Source organism: Psittacula echo (genome assembly GCF_963264785.1).
Source record: "Psittacula echo genome assembly, chromosome: 1".
Classification (NCBI taxonomy): Eukaryota; Metazoa; Chordata; class Aves; order Psittaciformes; family Psittacidae; genus Psittacula; species Psittacula echo.
In genome coordinates this window covers 80,092,566-80,113,114 of record NC_137735.1, presented here as the reverse complement: position 1 = coordinate 80,113,114, position 20,549 = coordinate 80,092,566, and the positions used below count along the sequence as shown (strand labels likewise).

General features: G+C 46.4%; 1 pseudogene across 1 annotated transcript in view; it reads left to right on the top strand.

The window, feature by feature from the left end:
* Positions 1-20,549, top strand: part of LOC308232919 (protein spinster homolog 3-like) — an 81,086-nt pseudogene that overhangs the window by 42,279 nt on the left and 18,258 nt on the right. The gene's annotated exons all lie outside the window — the stretch shown is intronic.

Below are 20,549 nucleotides of genomic sequence, written 5' to 3'. Positions count from 1 at the left end.
ACCACTGAACTATGATACCATCTCTATTAATAGTGTGATTGCAGTTTGAACAGTGACCTACACCTGTGGCATTTCTTTGTACACAGGTCTAATATTCTTAAACCCAGTCTCCAGATCTCAAAGGGTGAATCGGATAATCTAAACCTGTTGCTCTTGTCCCTAATAGTCTTTTAACACCAACAAATATCAATAACCTTCTTTTCTCAGGAATTCAAAAAAATCTATTTGCCACTCTTGTCCTGGATAACTTCCTCTCCCAATTGTCCCAATTTGATTCCTATTGTCAGTTTTAGGATTATTCTTAAGACAGAGCTGACATTGTTCTGTCACTAACTGAACTATGGTGTATAGATTCCTTCCTATAATCTGTAGATAAAGAGTTGCTACCCAATGAGTTTCATTATGTTCCTCCTGAACTAACTTTCAGAGGTGATTAGAGGGAATTACAATTCGCCCATCAGGTATCTGAACCCAACCCTCTTGGTTTTCCTGTCTCTTCAGACCTTCAATCAACTTTTTATCCTCTCTTGAATATCTAGGTTCAGACTTCTCAGTTGTTAGTTTGCCATCAGGGATTAAGGACATGATTTCAGATTGTTCAGCTTCTTGTTTGGCTTCAGAATCGGCCAAATCATTTCCAGTTTCCTGATTAGGGTCACCTTGTTGATGCCCTCTACAATACATAACAGCTACTTCCTCAGGTAGCTGAGCAGCAGTTTCTGTAGCATGTTGAATCTGTTTCCCTTGTACGTTCAAAAGTCCTCATTCTTTCCAGATGTGGCACCATGTGCATGGACCACACCAAATGCATATTTAGAATCAGTCCAAATATTTATCCTTTTGTCTTTGGCCAATACCAGGGCTCTCATTCTGCCTTTTGGGTGGAGGTGTTTGCGGGTAAAGGTTCAGCTTCTATTATCTGTGAAGTGGTGGTAACGGCATATCCTGCCTTTCGTTCACCATTTTTCACGGAGCTACTACCATCAGTAAACCAAGAATCAAATCCGGTTGGCTCGAATATACAGTCTCTACAGTGGCCAAGCAGTCACGTGTTAGTGGTTCTGTCGGTTGCTCCTGCAAAAAGGATGCTGGATTCACAGTGAATGTGTGACCACAATTTCTGTATCATCGTGTTCCACAAGGGTGGCCTGGTATTTTACAAACCATGAAGGAGACAACCAGTGGGCTCCTTTCTGCTCCAGGACTGCTGATACAACTTGGGACACTAGCACAGGGATCTTTTGTCCCAAGGTGAATTTGCAAGCCTCTTCAGTATTCATGACAACCGCTGCCACAGCCCTTAGGCATCCGGGCCATCCTTTGCTCGCTTCATCCAGCTGTTTCAAAAAGTATGCCACTGGCCTTTTATAGGGTCCTAGTTTCCGAGCAAGGACCCCCCCCAAGGCTATTCCTTGGTTTTCATAAGAATATAGCCAAAAGGGTTTGCTTACATTGGGAAGCCCCAGAGCTGGAGCTCTCATTAGCTCTGTTTCTGAATTTCTAAAAGCCCTCTCTGCTGAATCAGTCCATTCCAAAGAGGGAGGATTTCCTTTTAACAGTTCATATAGCGGTCTTACCAGAACACCATAGTCACGGATCTGAAGTCTGCGGCATATGGTCATTCCCAGGAACATCTGGAGCTCCTTGATGGTCAACGGTCGTGGAGATTGACAAATGGCTTCTTTTCTAACAATTCCAAGTTCTCTCTGTCCTCCTGTTACTTCATAGCCTAAGTAGGAAACTCAGGTTGGAATTAGTTGGGCCTTTTGTTTGGATACCCGATAGCCATTCAGTCCCAGGAAATTCAATAATCCCACCATCCACTGGACACGTTCTTCCTTTGTTTCTGTGGCAATTAATAGGTCATCCACATACTGTAACAGAGTCCCCGTCTGAGTGGGTGGCTTCCGTGATTCTAGTTCTCGTGCTAACTGACTTCCGAAACTCATCGGACTGTTTTGAAACCCTTGAGGTAATACCGACCAAGTTAATTGGGTTTTCCTTCCCGGGTCAGGATTTTCCATTCAAAAGCAAATAAATTTTGGGCTTCTTTGGCCAATGGTAAGGATTAAGGATTTCTTCTATTTCAGGGAGGTCCTCCTGTTCGCTTTTCTGTTGAATTAAAGATAAACTCAAAACTGGAATTAATTGATCGGTTTTAACTCTTCATTCCATTTTGCCTTCCTTAAATGTTGCTTCTTGCCCTAATAAAGATTTTAGAGAATTCGGCACGCATAAAAATTTGTGCGTTCCCATTTGGTTTCCCAATTTGTACTCTAAAGGTTTCAGAAAGAATGCCCTTTTTTTTTTTGTTTCCTTTTCCTTGGCAGCCAGTAGCTCCTACAACTGTAACAAATTCTTTTCCCTCCGATTTAACGCTGAATAAGTTGCTCCTGTACCCACTAAAAATTCCACTGGATTTCCTCTAGTCCCTAGCTTTAACGTAACCAGTGGATCTGCTAGGGTAGATTCCCCAGGTCCCCATCAGTCTAGTTCCAATTCAGTCACCAGAGCCACCCCATGGCACTACCCCCCAAGGGCAGCCTCCACTTCCAACATCCAGCACGCACACCCATCCGGTAAGAGCCCTCTCCCCCACCTCCACCTTTGCCTGACATCCCTCCGCCACCAGTTTCAAAGCAACCACCGCAGCCGTGGCTATAGCACGACTGAGCATTTTCTTTTCTACCTGTTCCCGATTCCTATACGCTCTCCATGCTTCCTCCTTCACTCCCGTCCGCATTTATCCAACAAGCCCTCAGTCCGTCTGTTCCCACTTGTCCGCCTGCCCCAGCACTCATCCCATGCTCAAACACAGGCGCTGCGCGAGCTCCCCTCCTTTCCCCCTTGGTTTTCCCCTTTTTCCTTTCCTCACAGCTGCTCACCCTGCTCTGCAGCACTTCTGGTTTAACCCTGTCTTGACTCTGAATGGGAATCTGCTGCTGGTTGCCAGTGACAGTCATCTCTTCCTCCTTATCAATATCAGATAAGACAGATGCACAGGGTGCTCCCCGTGGAGGTACCTCTGATACATAATTTTCCAACCTATCTTCCCGATTACCCTGGTTTTTTCTTAACTTTAAACATTATTCCCCCGATATCACAGGCTGAACAACATCTCTCCAGCTTAGCTGTCTGGTTTTCCCTGTCCGAAAAGGAAAGCGCAGCCAAAATTAAGGGCTCTGGCAAAGCTATATTCATTTTGCATTCCGTCCGTCAAGCCGGGTGGTTTCTTAAAGTGAAAAACATATCTGCATACATTACTTCATGCCATTTTCCTTGCCCCCTCAAAACAGCATTACTTTTTGTGAAAATGTATTATAGTTCAGAGTTCCATTTTTAGGCCATTTTTCCTGATCTTCCAAAGTATACAAAGGCCACCATTGGTTACAATATTTTACCAACATTTTCTCATTTACCGAGCCCCCGAGAAACCCTCCCAGTTCTTTCCCATGCATCAAAATGCACCCAAAAGGACTCTTTCTCAAGATCTCTCCACTCTGCTGATTTCCCATTATCAATCTCACATTCACACACACACGGGGTCCCACAGACACACTCCACACAGTTACAACACTTGAGACAGAGACTAAAATTCAATCAAACAAACAACAATTAATAACACAGTTATAACATCCTGTCACCAAGACCAAAATCACAAGACCAAAATCATTACTGTAACAAGCCACAAAATAAGTCAAATACTTATTTTGTGTAATAATAACGACCCAAAACCATTTCCACAAGACACCCCTTGTGCCTTGTAGGACCCAAACCACAAGGTGCCCCCTGCTTCTTGTGGGTGTCTACCAGCAGCCAGGTATACGCCTTTACCTACCACCCGCGCCCTTTACCTCGCATAGGACGCCTCCTTACGACTGATAGGTATCCCCTTTACCTGGTTCAAACATACCTGATGATTCACTAGGGATGGTCCTTGTCTGCCCCTGCGGTGATCTGAGTCAGTGGGGGAGTCCTCCCAAGAAACCTCAGGGGCTCCCAGAGGAGTCTCCAAGCTAACTGATAATTAGAAGGATGGCCACTCGTTAGAAGGATGGAAAGAAATAATTCACTCTTGTTAGTAGTAAGACTACTAAATTCTGTTATCACGCCACAGACTTACAACACAAACATTGTTCTCTATCTTAGACCTAGAGTTAAAAGTATCTTAACCCTATGTTTTCCAGGCACTTGCTTTCCTTAGATCAGTATCAGGTTAGAAATGTTTGCAGCACAACGTTCACAGAGAAGCCAGATAATTCATCCTCAAGGTCCGAGAGCAGAGTTCAGCAGGCACTTGCTCCAGATTTCCAGGCTTTCCACACACAGGCAGGCCTGCTCTGGGGGCAAGCTGCTTCCAGTCTCTAGAAGAAGGGAGACAAGAACAGTTCCCAAAGGATGGAGCCCACATTCCCTGCAGGGACGTTCCCCACAGCATTGCTGGTCCCTGCCTCTTCTGCTTCCCTCCTGCTCCAGCACTCAAGAGGTTACGCTTCCAAACCCCAAAAGCAGTGGAAACCGAGGCTGGAATTAAAGACCGTCCACAAGCAAACAAGCAGGCAGCCAAATTGGAAATGCAGCTTCAACAGCAGAGACAGGATGACTCTGTGCAGATCCTATAGTTACTGATAGAGCACTCAGGAAATAAATCCTACCTGGGTGAAAGAGAACTGGACATGGCTGGCAGAGTTCAAACTAAATGGGACCACGTGGGCTCTTAAAATTTTCCATGCTAAAAATAACCAGTAGCACATGCTCTGCCTTATAGGAGGCATAGGAACGGGAGTTGACAAAACCCTAAAGAACTGGAGGCCACGCCTTTAAAAATCAGTTATTGCACAGAAACACTTTTTCGACCTACCCTTGCCATCAGGTGTGTTTTCCCCAAAAGCTGAATCGGTGCCCGTGTCCCCAGGCTGCAGGCCCCGGCACGGCACACTTTGAGCACCAACCAGGCTGTATAGCCTTCCTATATACCTCTCTCTTTGGTGGGGCAAGCAACCATCACCCAGAGGTGGGGGCCACCAAACATGACTCAGTAGCTGCAAGCACACAAAGACGGGAGCCAGGCGAGCAAGGTCTCATCTGGATGGCACTTTTGAGAAGAACTGAACAGGTAAGTGTCTCTATACTTCAATAATTAAAGGTAAGGGTTGTGCATCAATTGCTGCTGCTTCAAACACCAGTACTGCGAGACAAGAACAGCAGGAGACTCCCCTTAAGCAATACCACCTTTTCACAGCCCAGTTAACACAGGCTCCTCTGTGAATGAAAGCTACCAGTGAAGCCACTCCACAACCTTAAACTATTTAAGAACTAAGTCCTACGTGCAGAGGGGTAAATTATGACATACCTAAAAGGCTGAAAAAGCTGGTTGTTGTCGAGCTAAAAAGTAGGGCTGTGGAACAGCAAGTGCTACCACCCCCAGGCTCTCTTATCTCCGAGACAAAAACCTGCTCTTGATGTTCCTACAAGAGCTCACTCCCCACCTTTGCAGCTGAGGCTGCTCTGCTGATGGCCCAGGCTTTATTAGTATTTCATCTTATAGTCACTTCTTCTGTGTCCTTCTCACACCCCAAGCACCAAACACTGTCCCAGCACAGCTCCACACTCCAGCAGCACCACTTCTGGGCCAAAGCAGAACCCCAAAGAGTTTCTATGTTATACTCAGTTTACAATGCAAGTATCAGCCTAGTTAAACTGCAGTAGGCTTTTTCCTGATGTTTCGGAAATCACCAAGGAGCACCTGTATACACCAACACCGACCACCAGCAACCCTCCCAACAGGCACTGATCACCCCTGAGCTCATCACTCCTGCTACACAACTCATCACAGGTTACCCTCAGTAGTTAACATTAACCCTGACTATCAAGCTCCTTAATGCATGTTCTACCCTATTACCTTCCTACTCCAGTCATTTCATCATTTATGGTTTCCTCCCTGTGAATCCTCTATTACAGACACCACTTTGCCAGAAAGGTGTCTCAGGTGCAGAAGCAGACTTCAGAAACTGCTTTTGCACCACTTCACCAATAGCACCTTTATCTTTCTTGGCTGTTCCTCAGAATTTGGTGGAAGCTTGTTCCTGGCTTTTCCTATTTTGCCAGCTTTGGTGTCCTCTCCAGAAACAGTCAGCTCAAATGTTCTGCCTCAAACCATCCAAAAGGGTTCAGCCCACAAGCCAGAGGCCACACGGCCTTTCTGTTCTCACCCAGCTTTGAACTGCAGTGAAAGTCCTCTGACTGAGACTAAGGCACTCTGTGCACAGGTACCCCTGACTGGGGAATCAACACCACTTCTAGAGCCAAGGGCGGCTGGAACTGGGGATCTTTCAGGTCACAAACAACCCACTTAATATCACTTGTTGGGGCTCTTTCCAAACAGCTACCTCCTCAGCACACCTTCCAGTCCAGACTCAACTCTTTTAAAAGCATTTAGTCTTCTCATTACTTCTAAAAGCATCCTCTACGATACAGGCAAAGCAGAATTGCACAGAAACTACATCCAATGCTTAGCATTTTCCATTTGCTTCTCCACAGTGAAGCTCATGCAGCCCTTGCTATGGGCAGTAGTGGAGTGTCCACTACAGGGCAGCTTATAAATTGAAATTTCAAAGCAACCAGCTAAGCCAAGTGCCCAATATCCAGATCAATTCCCACAAAACAGGCATGTACAACACTCCGGAGCAGAGACTAAAGAAAGCTAAGGCTTCCAACATTCTCTGCGTGCAAGACAAGAACCAGACTTGCATTTTCAAGGAGACAGATTGGCAAGGTTTAAATCACAACACGCTGATACCACTGGAAGAACAGTGAGAAAAGAGGCAGCACCGACACCAAGCAGGTATCTGGAGAACAGCATCAAGACCTACTCACTAGATTTACTGTGCACGGCAATGAGAGCCTGATAAGCAGCTCCTCAAAACAAAAGCTGCACTAGACATAAACAGAAAGCAAGGAGTAGTGGTTTTCAGTTGGAAGCTTTGTGCCTGAGGCTTGGCTTGCTGAGAGCAAGTAGCAGAAGCACCCACAGAAGAAGAAGAGCAAATATTAGTGGAAGAGGCACTTTATATTCCTCTGTACTAGGAAGGAACTGCAGAGGCTCCAGAGAGTCATCTGGACTGAATGAGCAGGGAGATAACTGGTATGCACTGAACCAGCTTGCTAAGAGAAGTTACACAACATACTTGAGACTGATGAGAGGCCTGTTTCACTTTGATCTGTATTACAGTAGCACCGACGAGCCCTTGCCCAAATTACACCAGGGGCTGTTCTCAGAGACAGAAAGGCTTCCCCTCAAGACTGCAGGCTGCCTCCCTGCCTCGGCTTTGGCAGCCCTTCCTTTAAAAACCAAAGCCAAGACAGATTAAGTCACCTTCCTATGGTCACATCAAGATGAAGGAAAGACATGAATGGCAAAGAGGTCCTCCAACTCGAGAGACAGGAACCCATTCTCTCACCAGGCAAACAGAACACTATACTCCAACTTGGAATACTTTAGGGAAGTGATGTGCAGATTTCTTTCCTGCACCCCTGAACACCAAAATATTTTCCTTAACCCTGCATTTCAACAAGAAACGGAATACAAGTCCGAGCTAATAACAAACAAGGCCCTAAGGTTTATGGAGACGCACACTCCCATCCTCATTCCATATTCCCAATTTCCAGATTCATCCCTGTGCAAAGCTAATGTCCCCAGCACAAGAGGCACAAGCAGATCATAAGCTTTTGCCAAGAACTGATGCTATTTATACACAGGAGTCAAAAATCAGCCACAGCACATGCTAAAAGTTTCTCATCCTCATTGCCAGGTGGCAGCAGAGGTCAAAGGCAACCGGCAGCTCTTCAGGTCTACCAGCAGTGATTTGTCTGCTGAGGGAACGATTTTTAATGATCTTCCATGAAATACTCAGCTCTGCCTGCAGTAAGGTACAGCACCCATAAATTCAGGGCCAGCTTCCAGCTAGGAGCAGCAAAGTCAAACAGAATCCATGTAGCGGACAATAAAACCCCACAGTAACACAGCTTAAGACAATCATCTCCAGAAGCAGCCAGTGACACTCAAACTTGTCATCACCTTCAGCAAGCCCTACGAGAAGCAAACTCAACAGCCTTCATTTCCAGGAAGTATTAAGCACCTGCTGAATAAAACAGCTCCTTCCAAGTATCTGAAAGAAGCTGCCTGAAGTTAATCATCACTTCATGAAGTTTAACCAGCCATCTGCATTCAGAGCACTGTAGTTAGAAATCAGGATTTAAAAAAGCCTGTCATTAGAACTGAAACATTACACAATCAAAAGTAATTAATTGTTTTAACTTTTGCTATTGCTTCTAAATGTTGCTACGGACACCTCATCATATTACAGTCTCCCTGGACACTAGAAATATGTTAAATAACTGACATCAGGGAAGCACACATGAAAGATGAGAGCCACAGATAAGTGCAGTTTGTTGCTTTGAAAGCATTATGCTCTTCAGCTAAACCAGCACACTCCACTGCTGCACAAGTATGCATGGACATACGCATGGACTGAGAGTCAGGCTTCTTTGGCCTGCAGAAGGCTCCTGGGACACGTTACTGCAGCCTTTAAGTACCTTGCCGACAAGGAATCTGGAGAGGGGTTAGAACTGGATGCGCTTTAAGGTCCCTGCCAACCCAAACCAGGCTGGAATTCTATGATTTAGTGCACTAGCAGCACATGCAAGCAAACCAATTAATCAAGAACTAAACTGTGCCATCAAGATACATGCAGCAAAGCTGTACTATCCTGTATCAGGAGCACAGGTACACGACATTAACAGATGACAGGTACCATACAGTGCACAGTATCTCCACCCTTTGCTCAGTTAGCTCTTTAAAGAATGAAGAGTTGAAGTGACTTGAACCAGGTCACACAGCAAGCCCTGGCAGAAGAGCAAACTCAGCTACATTGCTCCGACAGCTCCGCTCCATGTGCTTCCAAGAGAAAGCCATCCCTCCCTCACGAGTTGTACCACGCTCCCGCACGCCACATGCTCCTCCTTGGCTACACCGCACACACACGCTGGGCTGCAGCTCAGTAGATCATATACAGGACAGGAGAAAAGGAAAGTTACCATCTACCACTACTGCCTTCCCCAGCAATAAGCCATTTCCTTTCACCTGAGACAAAGTCCACAGAGGCTCTGATAACACTCAGCAGGCACAACCACCAACCCCACAGAGGCAGCACAAGACCTTGTGAACATGCAAAGCCAGAATTACTTCCATTCTGCAGCCCCTTCCTTTCCTGTGGCAGACTGGCTGTGGTCAACCACAGCTTTTGCTGCTAATCCTTACTACTGCAGATAACTCTCAGTAAAGGGTGCCCCGTTCTGGAACATGAGTAACTCGGATCTCACTCGCTTCAAGAAGGGGGAAGAAGAATGAAAAACAAAAGATAAAAGTCAAACAACAAGGCCTCTTTCAGGGAGCAAGGCTACTGAAACATTCCTTCCTCAACAGCAATACAATTTAATTCCTTTGCTCTCGAATGTGTTCCATGCTGGCTTACAAACAAGCGGAAGTTACTGCACTATACGAAAAGCTTGCTAATAACAGTTTTTATCAATCGTTACCATAACATAAGCAAGCCTTGCCCTACCAGACACACAAGAGACAACACAAGGTGCCCTTAATCTTTACTACCTCGTCTGCCGCTCTTACGTCATCTCCCGCTTTCCTTTCTAAGTAGCTACAGGAGAGTTCACAGCGAGAGTGAATCACATTTAACACCAATTCACACACTCCTCCGGCCTGCACAGCCGCTTCCCTCAGCAATGCCCAGACTTTGCTAATGGCAAGTGGGAAACGAGCAATAAAAACCACCTAAAACCAAACCTACCACACGTAAGACCCCACAACTACCACAGGTCACTGAGGAGGCCTTGGCACCCCTCTGCTGCTACACGGCCCGGCGCACAGCACTCCTCAGCTGCCGGGATTCTGAGGCCCGCTTCCCGCCGCAGCCCGCCCCTCAGTCCTAGGACCCCGGTAACCAAGAGCCCCACCCCCGCCACGGGTGACCTGCGGGCTGGACCGCGGCGGCGCTGACCTTGGACGTGGCGGAGCCGTGCGAGGGCCTGAGGAGCGGCTGCCCACGGGACTGACAACGCGGCAGCAGCACTCCGATCCCCTCAGCCCCACACCGAGCGCTGCCGGTGGCAGCCCGCGGCCCGCTTCCCGCCGCTGCCTGCGGGGCCTGGCAGCGCCCCGCCGCGGTACTCACTGTGCACAGTAAATCTAGTGAGTAGGTCTTGATGCTGTTCTCCAGATACCTGCTTGGTGTCGGTGCTGCCTCTTTTCTCGCTGTTCTTCCAGTGGTATCAGCGTGTTGTGATTTAAACCTTGCCAATCTGTCTCCTTGAAAATGCAAGTCTGGTTCTTGTCTTGCACGCAGAGAATGTTGGAAGCCTTAGCTTTCTTTAGTCTCTGCTCCGGAGTGTTGTACATGCCTGTTTTGTGGGAATTGATCTGGATATTGGGCACTTGGCTTAGCTGGTTGCTTTGAAATTTCAATTTATAAGCTGCCCTGTAGTGGACACTCCACTACTGCCCATAGCAAGGGCTGCATGAGCTTCACTGTGGAGAAGCAAATGGAAAATGCTAAGCATTGGATGTAGTTTCTGTGCAATTCTGCTTTGCCTGTATCGTAGAGGATGCTTTTAGAAGTAATGAGAAGACTAAATGCTTTTAAAAGAGTTGAGTCTGGACTGGAAGGTGTGCTGAGGAGGTAGCTGTTTGGAAAGAGCCCCAACAAGTGATATTAAGTGGGTTGTTTGTGACCTGAAAGATCCCCAGTTCCAGCCGCCCTTGGCTCTAGAAGTGGTGTTGATTCCCCAGTCAGGGGTACCTGTGCACAGAGTGCCTTAGTCTCAGTCAGAGGACTTTCACTGCAGTTCAAAGCTGGGTGAGAACAGAAAGGCCGTGTGGCCTCTGGCTTGTGGGCTGAACCCTTTTGGATGGTTTGAGGCAGAACATTTGAGCTGACTGTTTCTGGAGAGGACACCAAAGCTGGCAAAATAGGAAAAGCCAGGAACAAGCTTCCACCAAATTCTGAGGAACAGCCAAGAAAGATAAAGGTGCTATTGGTGAAGTGGTGCAAAAGCAGTTTCTGAAGTCTGCTTCTGCACCTGAGACACCTTTCTGGCAAAGTGGTGTCTGTAATAGAGGATTCACAGGGAGGAAACCATAAATGATGAAATGACTGGAGTAGGAAGGTAATAGGGTAGAACATGCATTAAGGAGCTTGATAGTCAGGGTTAATGTTAACTACTGAGGGTAACCTGTGATGAGTTGTGTAGCAGGAGTGATGAGCTCAGGGGTGATCAGTGCCTGTTGGGAGGGTTGCTGGTGGTCGGTGTTGGTGTATACAGGTGCTCCTTGGTGATTTCCGAAACATCAGGAAAAAGCCTGCTGCAGTTTAACTAGGCTGATACTTGCATTGTAAACTGAGTATAACATAGAAACTCTTTGGGGTTCTGCTTTGGCCCAGAAGTGGTGCTGCTGGAGTGTGGAGCTGTGCTGGGACAGTGTTTGGTGCTTGGGGTGTGAGAAGGACACAGAAGAAGTGACTATAAGATGAAATACTAATAAAGCCTGGGCCATCAGCAGAGCAGCCTCAGCTGCAAAGGTGGGGAGTGAGCTCTTGTAGGAACATCAAGAGCAGGTTTTTGTCTCGGAGATAAGAGAGCCTGGGGGTGGTAGCACTTGCTGTTCCACAGCCCTACTTTTTAGCTCGACAACAACCAGCTTTTTCAGCCTTTTAGGTATGTCATAATTTACCCCTCTGCACGTAGGACTTAGTTCTTAAATAGTTTAAGGTTGTGGAGTGGCTTCACTGGTAGCTTTCATTCACAGAGGAGCCTGTGTTAACTGGGCTGTGAAAAGGTGGTATTGCTTAAGGGGAGTCTCCTGCTGTTCTTGTCTCGCAGTACTGGTGTTTGAAGCAGCAGCAATTGATGCACAACCCTTACCTTTAATTATTGAAGTATAGAGACACTTACCTGTTCAGTTCTTCTCAAAAGTGCCATCCAGATGAGACCTTGCTCGCCTGGCTCCCGTCTTTGTGTGCTTGCAGCTACTGAGTCATGTTTGGTGGCCCCCACCTCTGGGTGATGGTTGCTTGCCCCACCAAAGAGAGAGCTGTTGAAGCTGCATTTCCAATTTGGCTGCCTGCTTGTTTGCTTGTGGGCGGTCTTTAATTCCAGCCTCGGTTTCCACTGCTTTTGGGGTTTGGAAGCGTAACCTCTTGAGTGCTGGAGCAGGAGGGAAGCAGAAGAGGCAGGGACCAGCAATGCTGTGGGGAACGTCCCTGCAGGGAATGTGGGCTCCATCCTTTGGGAACTGTTCTTGTCTCCCTTCTTCTAGAGACTGGAAGCAGCTTGCCCCCAGAGCAGGCCTGCCTGTGTGTGGAAAGCCTGGAAATCTGGAGCAAGTGCCTGCTGAACTCTGCTCTCGGACCTTGAGGATGAATTATCTGGCTTCTCTGTGAACGTTGTGCTGCAAACATTTCTAACCTGATACTGATCTAAGGAAAGCAAGTGCCTGGAAAACATAGGGTTAAGATACTTTTAACTCTAGGTCTAAGATAGAGAACAATGTTTGTGTTGTAAGTCTGTGGCGTGATAACAGAATTTAGTAGTCTTACTACTAACAAGAGTGAATTATTTCTTTCCATCCTTCTAACGAGTGGCCATCCTTCTAATTATCAGTTAGCTTGGAGACTCCTCTGGGAGCCCCTGAGGTTTCTTGGGAGGACTCCCCCACTGACTCAGATCACCGCAGGGGCAGACAAGGACCATCCCTAGTGAATCATCAGGTATGTTTGAACCAGGTAAAGGGGATACCTATCAGTCGTAAGGAGGCGTCCTATGCGAGGTAAAGGGCGCGGGTGGTAGGTAAAGGCGTATACCTGGCTGCTGGTAGACACCCACAAGAAGCAGGGGGCACCTTGTGGTTTGGGTCCTACAAGGCACAAGGGGTGTCTTGTGGAAATGGTTTTGGGTCGTATTGGTATTTGACTTATTTTGTGGCTTGTTACAGTAATGATTTTGGTCTTGTGATTTTGGTCTTGGTGACAGGATGTTATAACTGTGTTATTAATTGTTGTTTGTTTGATTGAATTTTAGTCTCTGTCTCAAGTGTTGTAACTGTGTGGAGTGTGTCTGTGGGACCCCGTGTGTGTGTGAATGTGAGATTGATAATGGGAAATCAGCAGAGTGGAGAGATCTTGAGAAAGAGTCCTTTTGGGTGCATTTTGATGCATGGGAAAGAACTGGGAGGGTTTCTCGGGGGCTTGGTAAATGAGAAAATGTTGGTAAAATATTGTAACCAATGGTGGCCTTTGTATACTTTGGAAGATCAGGAAAAATGGCCTAAAAATGGAACTCTGAACTATAATACATTTTCACAAAAAGTAATGCTGTTTTGAGGGGGCAAGGAAAATGGCATGAAGTAATGTATGCAGATATGTTTTTCACTTTAAGAAACCACCCGGCTTGACAGACGGAATGCAAAATGAATATAGCTTTGCCAGAGCCCTTAATTTTGGCTGCGCTTTCCTTTTCGGGCAGGGAAAACCAGACAGCTAAGCTGGAGAGATGTTGTTCAGCCTGTGATATCGGGGGAATAATGTTTAAAGTTAAGAAAAAACCAGGGTAATCAGGAAGATAGGTTGGAAAATTATGTATCAGAGGTACCTCCACGGGGAGCACCCTGTGCATCTGTCTTATCTGATATTGATAAGGAGGAAGAGATGACTGTCACTGGCAACCAGCAGCAGATTCCCATTCAGAGTCAAGACAGGGTTAAACCAGAAGTGCTGCAGAGCAGGGTGAGTAGCTGTGAGGAAAGGAAAAAGGGGAAAACCAAGGGGGAAAGGAGGGGAGCTCGCGCAGCGCCTGTGTTTGAGCATGGGATGAGTGCTGGGGCAGGCGGACAAGTGGGAACAGACGGACTGAGGGCTTGTTGGATAAATGCGGACGGGAGTGAAGGAGGAAGCATGGAGAGCGTATAGGAATCGGGAACAGGTAGAAAAGAAAATGCTCAGTCGTGCTATAGCCACGGCTGCGGTGGTTGCTTTGAAACTGGTGGCGGAGGGATGTCAGGCAAAGGTGGAGGTGGGGGAGAGGGCTCTTACCGGATGGGTGTGCGTGCTGGATGTTGGAAGTGGAGGCTGCCCTTGGGGGGTAGTGCCATGGGGTGGCTCTGGTGACTGAATTGGAACTAGACTGATGGGGACCTGGGGAATCTACCCTAGCAGATCCACTGGTTACGTTAAAGCTAGGGACTAGAGGAAATCCAGTGGAATTTTTAGTGGGTACAGGAGCAACTTATTCAGCGTTAAATCGGAGGGAAAAGAATTTGTTACAGTTGTAGGAGCTACTGGCTGCCAAGGAAAAGGAAACAAAAAAAAAAGGGCATTCTTTCTGAAACCTTTAGAGTACAAATTGGGAAACCAAATGGGAACACACAAATTTTTATGCGTGCCGAATTCTCTAAAATCTTTATTAGGGCAAGAAGCAACATTTAAGGAAGGCAAAATGGAATGAAGAGTTAAAACCGATCAATTAATTCCAGTTTTGAGTTTATCTTTAATTCACCAGAAAAGCGAACAGGAGGACCTCCCTGAAATAGAAGAAATCCTTAATCCTTACCATTGGCCAAAGAAGCCCAAAATTTATTTGCTTTTGAATGGAAAATCCTGACCCGGGAAGGAAAACCCAATTAACTTGGTCGGTATTACCTCAAGGGTTTCAAAACAGTCCGATGAGTTTCGGAAGTCAGTTAGCACGAGAACTAGAATCACGGAAGCCACCCACTCAGATGGGGACTCTGTTACAGTATGTGGATGACCTATTAATTGCCACAGAAACAAAGGAAGAACGTGTCCAGTGGATGGTGGGATTATTGAATTTCCTGGGACTGAATGGCTATCGGGTATCCAAACAAAAGGCCCAACTAATTCCAACCTGAGTTTCCTACTTAGGCTATGAAGTAACAGGAGGACAGAGAGAACTTGGAATTGTTAGAAAAGAAGCCATTTGTCAATCTCCACGACCGTTGACCATCAAGGAGCTCCAGATGTTCCTGGGAATGACCATATGCCGCAGACTTCAGATCCGTGACTATGGTGTTCTGGTAAGACCGCTATATGAACTGTTAAAAGGAAATCCTCCCTCTTTGGAATGGACTGATTCAGCAGAGAGGGCTTTTAGAAATTCAGAAACAGAGCTAATGAGAGCTCCAGCTCTGGGGCTTCCCAATGTAAGCAAACCCTTTTGGCTATATTCTTATGAAAACCAAGGAATAGCCTTGGGGGGGGTCCTTGCTCGGAAACTAGGACCCTATAAAAGGCCAGTGGCATACTTTTTGAAACAGCTGGATGAAGCGAGCAAAGGATGGCCCGGATGCCTAAGGGCTGTGGCAGCGGTTGTCATGAATACTGAAGAGGCTTGCAAATTCACCTTGGGACAAAAGATCCCTGTGCTAGTGTCCCAAGTTGTATCAGCAGTCCTGGAACAGAAAGGAGCCCACTGGTTGTCTCCTTCATGGTTTGTAAAATACCAGGCCACCCTTGTGGAACACGATGATACAGAAATTGTGGTCACACATTCACTGTGAATCCAGCATCCTTTTTGCAGGAGCAACCGACAGAACCACTAACACGTGACTGCTTGGCCACTGTAGAGACTGTATATTCGAGCCAACCGGATTTGATTCTTGGTTTACTGATGGTAGTAGCTCCGTGAAAAATGGTGAACGAAAGGCAGGATATGCCGTTACCACCACTTCACAGATAATAGAAGCTGAACCTTTACCCGCAAACACCTCCACCCAAAAGGCAGAATGAGAGCCCTGGTATTGGCCAAAGACAAAAGGATAAATATTTGGACTGATTCTAAATATGCATTTGGTGTGGTCCATGCACATGGTGCCACATCTGGAAAGAATGAGGACTTTTGAACGTACAAGGGAAACAGATTCAACATGCTACAGAAACTGCTGCTCAGCTACCTGAGGAAGTAGCTGTTATGTATTGTAGAGGGCATCAACAAGGTGACCCTAATCAGGAAACTGGAAATGATTTGGCCGATTCTGAAGCCAAACAAGAAGCTGAACAATCTGAAATCATGTCCTTAATCCCTGATGGCAAACTAACAACTGAGAAGTCTGAACCTAGATATTCAAGAGAGGATAAAAAGTTGATTGAAGGTCTGAAGAGACAGGAAAACCAAGAGGGTTGGGTTCAGATACCTGATGGGCGAATTGTAATTCCCTCTAATCACCTCTGAAAGTTAGTTCAGGAGGAACATAATGAAACTCATTGGGTAGCAACTCTTTATCTACAGATTATAGGAAGGAATCTATACACCATAGTTCAGTTAGTGACAGAACAATGTCAGCTCTGTCTTAAGAATAATCCTAAAACTGACAATAGGAATCAAATTGGGACAATTGGGAGAGGAAGTTATCCAGGACAAGAGTGGCAAATAGATTTTTTTGAATTCCTGAGAAAAGAAGGTTATTGATATTTGTTGGTGTTAAAAGACTATTAGGGACAAGAGCAACAGGTTTAGATTATCCGATTCACCCTTTGAGATCTGGAGACTGGGTTTAAGAATATTAGACCTGTGTACAAAGAAATGCCACAGGTGTAGGTCACTGTTCAAACTGCAATCACACTATTAATAGAGATGGTATCATAGTTCAGTGGTGGCCCGTGCCTGAAGGGAAAGGATGGTATTGGTTATGTGGAGAAAATGCTCCTAAGACTCTACCTCAACTGGAAGGCGCGTGCACCTTAGGTGCTGTGGTACCCAGGTTTTGGCTTCACAAGGAGGGGTTTGTTCCATAATCAATGGTTCCTATATAGATCAAAGTGGCAGAATTGAAACAGATCTGGAGGAAATTTGGAAATAAACTGAAATATTTCACGCGATGACCAAGGATGATACATACCTCTTGGGCTTTTGAAGAAACATGGAGAAAGTTAACTTCATGGTTACCTAATCTCTCCTAGTTGAGGCAGCTGGTTGCAGGAATCGTACTAATAATTGTTTTAACGCTGATTACTTGTAACATGATAGTGTTCTTTTTGGTATTGTAAAAGGTCTGTAACTGTTTATGAAGATTGGAAAAGACATAAGGTTAGGCAACAAGTTGGAAGTGGTAAATACTTTGCCAGAACTCCTGAGTAAAGTGGAGTTACCTAGCAAAAGGATTTGCAAAGGTAAAAGAAAAGGGGGGGCTTGATATAAGGAAAGCAAGTGCCTGGAAAACCTAGGGTTAAGACACTTTTAACTTAGGTCTAAGCTAGAGAACAACATTTGTGTTGTAAGTTTGTGGTGTGATAACAGAATTTAGTAGTCTTGCTAACAAGAGTGAGTTATTTCTTTCCATCCTTCTAATGAGTGACCATCCTTCTAATTATCAGTTAGGCTGGAGACAGTGACTCCCGAACATCTGCTAGCTTGGGAGGCAATAAATTTTTGTGGATGAAGGTCCCACTGTTCTAAATGTTTGTCTGCTATCGGAAGCTTGCAGATATGGCTGGTTTCAGCTCCTTTGTGATTACTGGGGCATCCAACTGTGCCAAAGGTGAAAAGTGCACCCTGAAGAAGACTGCTTACTTCATCTTGAAGACCCCTGCCCACGACCATCGGCCATTGGAGGGCAGTGCACAAGCACCAAAAGGGAGAAGACTTATGATAATGAGTACCTAAAGTAATTGTAATTTCCCCACCGAACTCTCGAACCTAATGAATATGCATGTTGGTGTGTAATAAATACCTGCTTGCTTAACCTCTCGAGGTGCAAGTTAGGAGAAGCGATCCCCCTTGCACCCGGCGCCGTAATAAACATACCTGCTTTAGAACTCTCTTTGAGTTGTAGAGTCTGATTTCGTGCTTCAGTACAGATGTGTCTTCTGAAGGGTTGTTTGTGCTGGCGAGAGAAACGAGGTGGCTTAAAACTGCTCTGGGATCCTAATGCGAGCAAGTAGAATGAGTTGACTGTCCTTGCCTTTATTTTGTAAGGTAGGCGAGTGTGGGGGTTCATTTTTGTCCTCATCCCCCTGATCTTTACCAGGAGTTTTCCATAAATCAAGGCAGGATACAGATTTGGAGAGCCGATTGACCCCTATTCTCCGCTTGGTGTCTTAATCCTATCCTGACCTACTGTAGGGATTATTTAGCAAGTTGGAAAAGCCTCATGCCCTGTCTGCAGCTCCCTGTGCCTTGATACAAGGTGTGACATTTAGAGCGGATTCCTGACATGGCAGGAGGAAGAAGTGGAAGTGGCTCATGGTGTGGGGCAAGCATGTACAGCGTGCGAGCTCTGCACTATTTCTGGTGCAGGACGGCATGGAGCCCTGCGTGTTGGGGAATGGCACTGGTGCATCCAGTGTTCACACTGGTTCTGGCTTCCCCAGGTTGCTTGTCTGTGGCGCAAAGCCTCCGGAGCTGCTGTGCTTCCCCAGCTGGCTCCTCCTGCCTGGAGAGCGCAGGGGCTGCTGGGCCAGGCTCCTCCAATTTGGCACTGCTTAAGGCCGTGGGATTTGACAAGTTGCCATGTTGTGTTCTGCTGCTGGCAGGAGAATCCCAGGCTTGCTTCCCCCCCTCCATGTGTTTAAATGATCCCTTTGCTCCTGCGGTCCTGAACTGGCTGTCGAGTTGGCAATGGAGAGAGGGTTTTGTCACTTTTAAACCTGTTGGAAACTTGGATGTGGGCAGTAGGAGCTCCCCTGTGGCAGAAATGAGAGAGAAGTATGTGCTGCATCTTCCAATGGTTGTGTTGAGCAGGTTGAAAATCGGCTGTCTTCAAGGCATCCCATGAAAGTGGTGTTGTGACCAGCATATTAAAATCAGGCCACCAAAGTCTTCCTGTCGTGTTTATGCAAGGAGATGCTTGTTAGTGCTAGCTGTCCCCTGGCCAGCCCAGTGCTTTTGGATGTCTGCTTGTGTCTTGTGCAGAGCCAGTGCCTTTTGTCCCTTTCTAGCTGATGGAAGGATGCGGAGTTCCCATTTAACACATCCCTGGCTGTATAATGCAGCTCTTGCTGAAACTAGTCAGATTAAAAGCATGAAATGAAATGAGCTGTGCAAGGAGCAGTCAGCTAACCCACCATCCCCACTGATCTAAACATCAGAGAGTGGAGATCTTAAATGGTATCAATGTTTAAAGGGACTCTTGGAATTGCTTTGTCTGCCAGGCTTTGGGATGGATCTGGCCCTCTGTGGAGCATCCTGCTGCCTCCCTGTGCTGCAGAATTGTGGGGCACCCTTGTTTGTGCAGTTGGTGCAGCATAATAGGGAATGACGTAATAATAGGGCTGTCTGCTTAACCAGGGAAGCTTGCTGGGAATGGACTTGTGAGCTACTTTGAGTTTGTGGTGCTCTGTGAGACAGCTTGTGGAGCGGTTCTGCACGAATTGCAACAACTTCAGCGGGCAGCAGGTGAGCCCTCGCAGTCACTCACAATGTGCCGTTGTGCTGGAGAGCAGAAATGGGTACCTTTTGTTTCAGGAATGTATGTACAGGCTTCATGCTTTCCACTTACCAAGTTCCAAAACCCAAACATCGAAATTACTGCCTAGATTTATTGTGTTGTTCTGTTTTGAATTCCAAGTCTCAGATGTTGCTGTTAACTGAAAGTTCGTCCTCAGCAATAAGCCCTGCTGTCTGACTGGAAGGAACTTGGATTTAAGAGACATCAGACATGAATGTCACAGAGTGAACAAGACTCAAGTTTCCTGTGTGGGTCAACATTGGTGATATGCTGGAGATGTTGCTGGACTTCTTAAATCATGTCTGCAGCTGAGCTTTGATTTGGGATTGAGCAAGACATTTTCTAGTGCCTGTTTCTGCTGTTCGTTTATTTACTTGCCTCGGCCAGGTTGGACTTGGAGAAACCTTCTCTAGTGGAAAGTGTCCCTGCCCGTGGCAGGGGTTTGGAACTGGATGAGCTTTAAGGCAGCTTCCAACCCAAACCATTCTGTGACTTTATGACTGTATGACTCTGCAGCAAGCAGTACAGAAGCCAGGCTGGTGTCTGAGATAGCTTGGATGAAATTGTGTGTTTGTTCCTGTGGGATAGGAGATTGTGGCTGGAGGAGGTGAGACATCTGGAATGTATGTTATATGCTCCAGGTCTCAGATGCTCGGTTTGGGTCTGAGGGAGGCATGGTTTTGTCCTTAGCTAGAGTGTAACCGACTGCTGGGAAAATCAAGGCCCTGAAGGAGGTATCTGGAAGGAGGCTTGCTCTGATAACGAAAGGTGTTTTCTGGTTGAGACAGACTAAGCAGAGTGGAGAGACTGACTTGATTGTCTCGTCTTTTTATACTCCTTTCTACTTCTGAAGAGGAACTAGATAATACTGTTTTCCAGTGGGTGGTTCCCGTGCCTAGGATTTTATCTCCTGAAAACAATCTTTATCTTTGTTGCTTACTGGTGAAAGTCTTGGGGCCCCTTTGGAGAAAAGCCTCTTGTGTGTAAGCATTGTCAGACCCGTGGGTTCCGCTTTCATTCC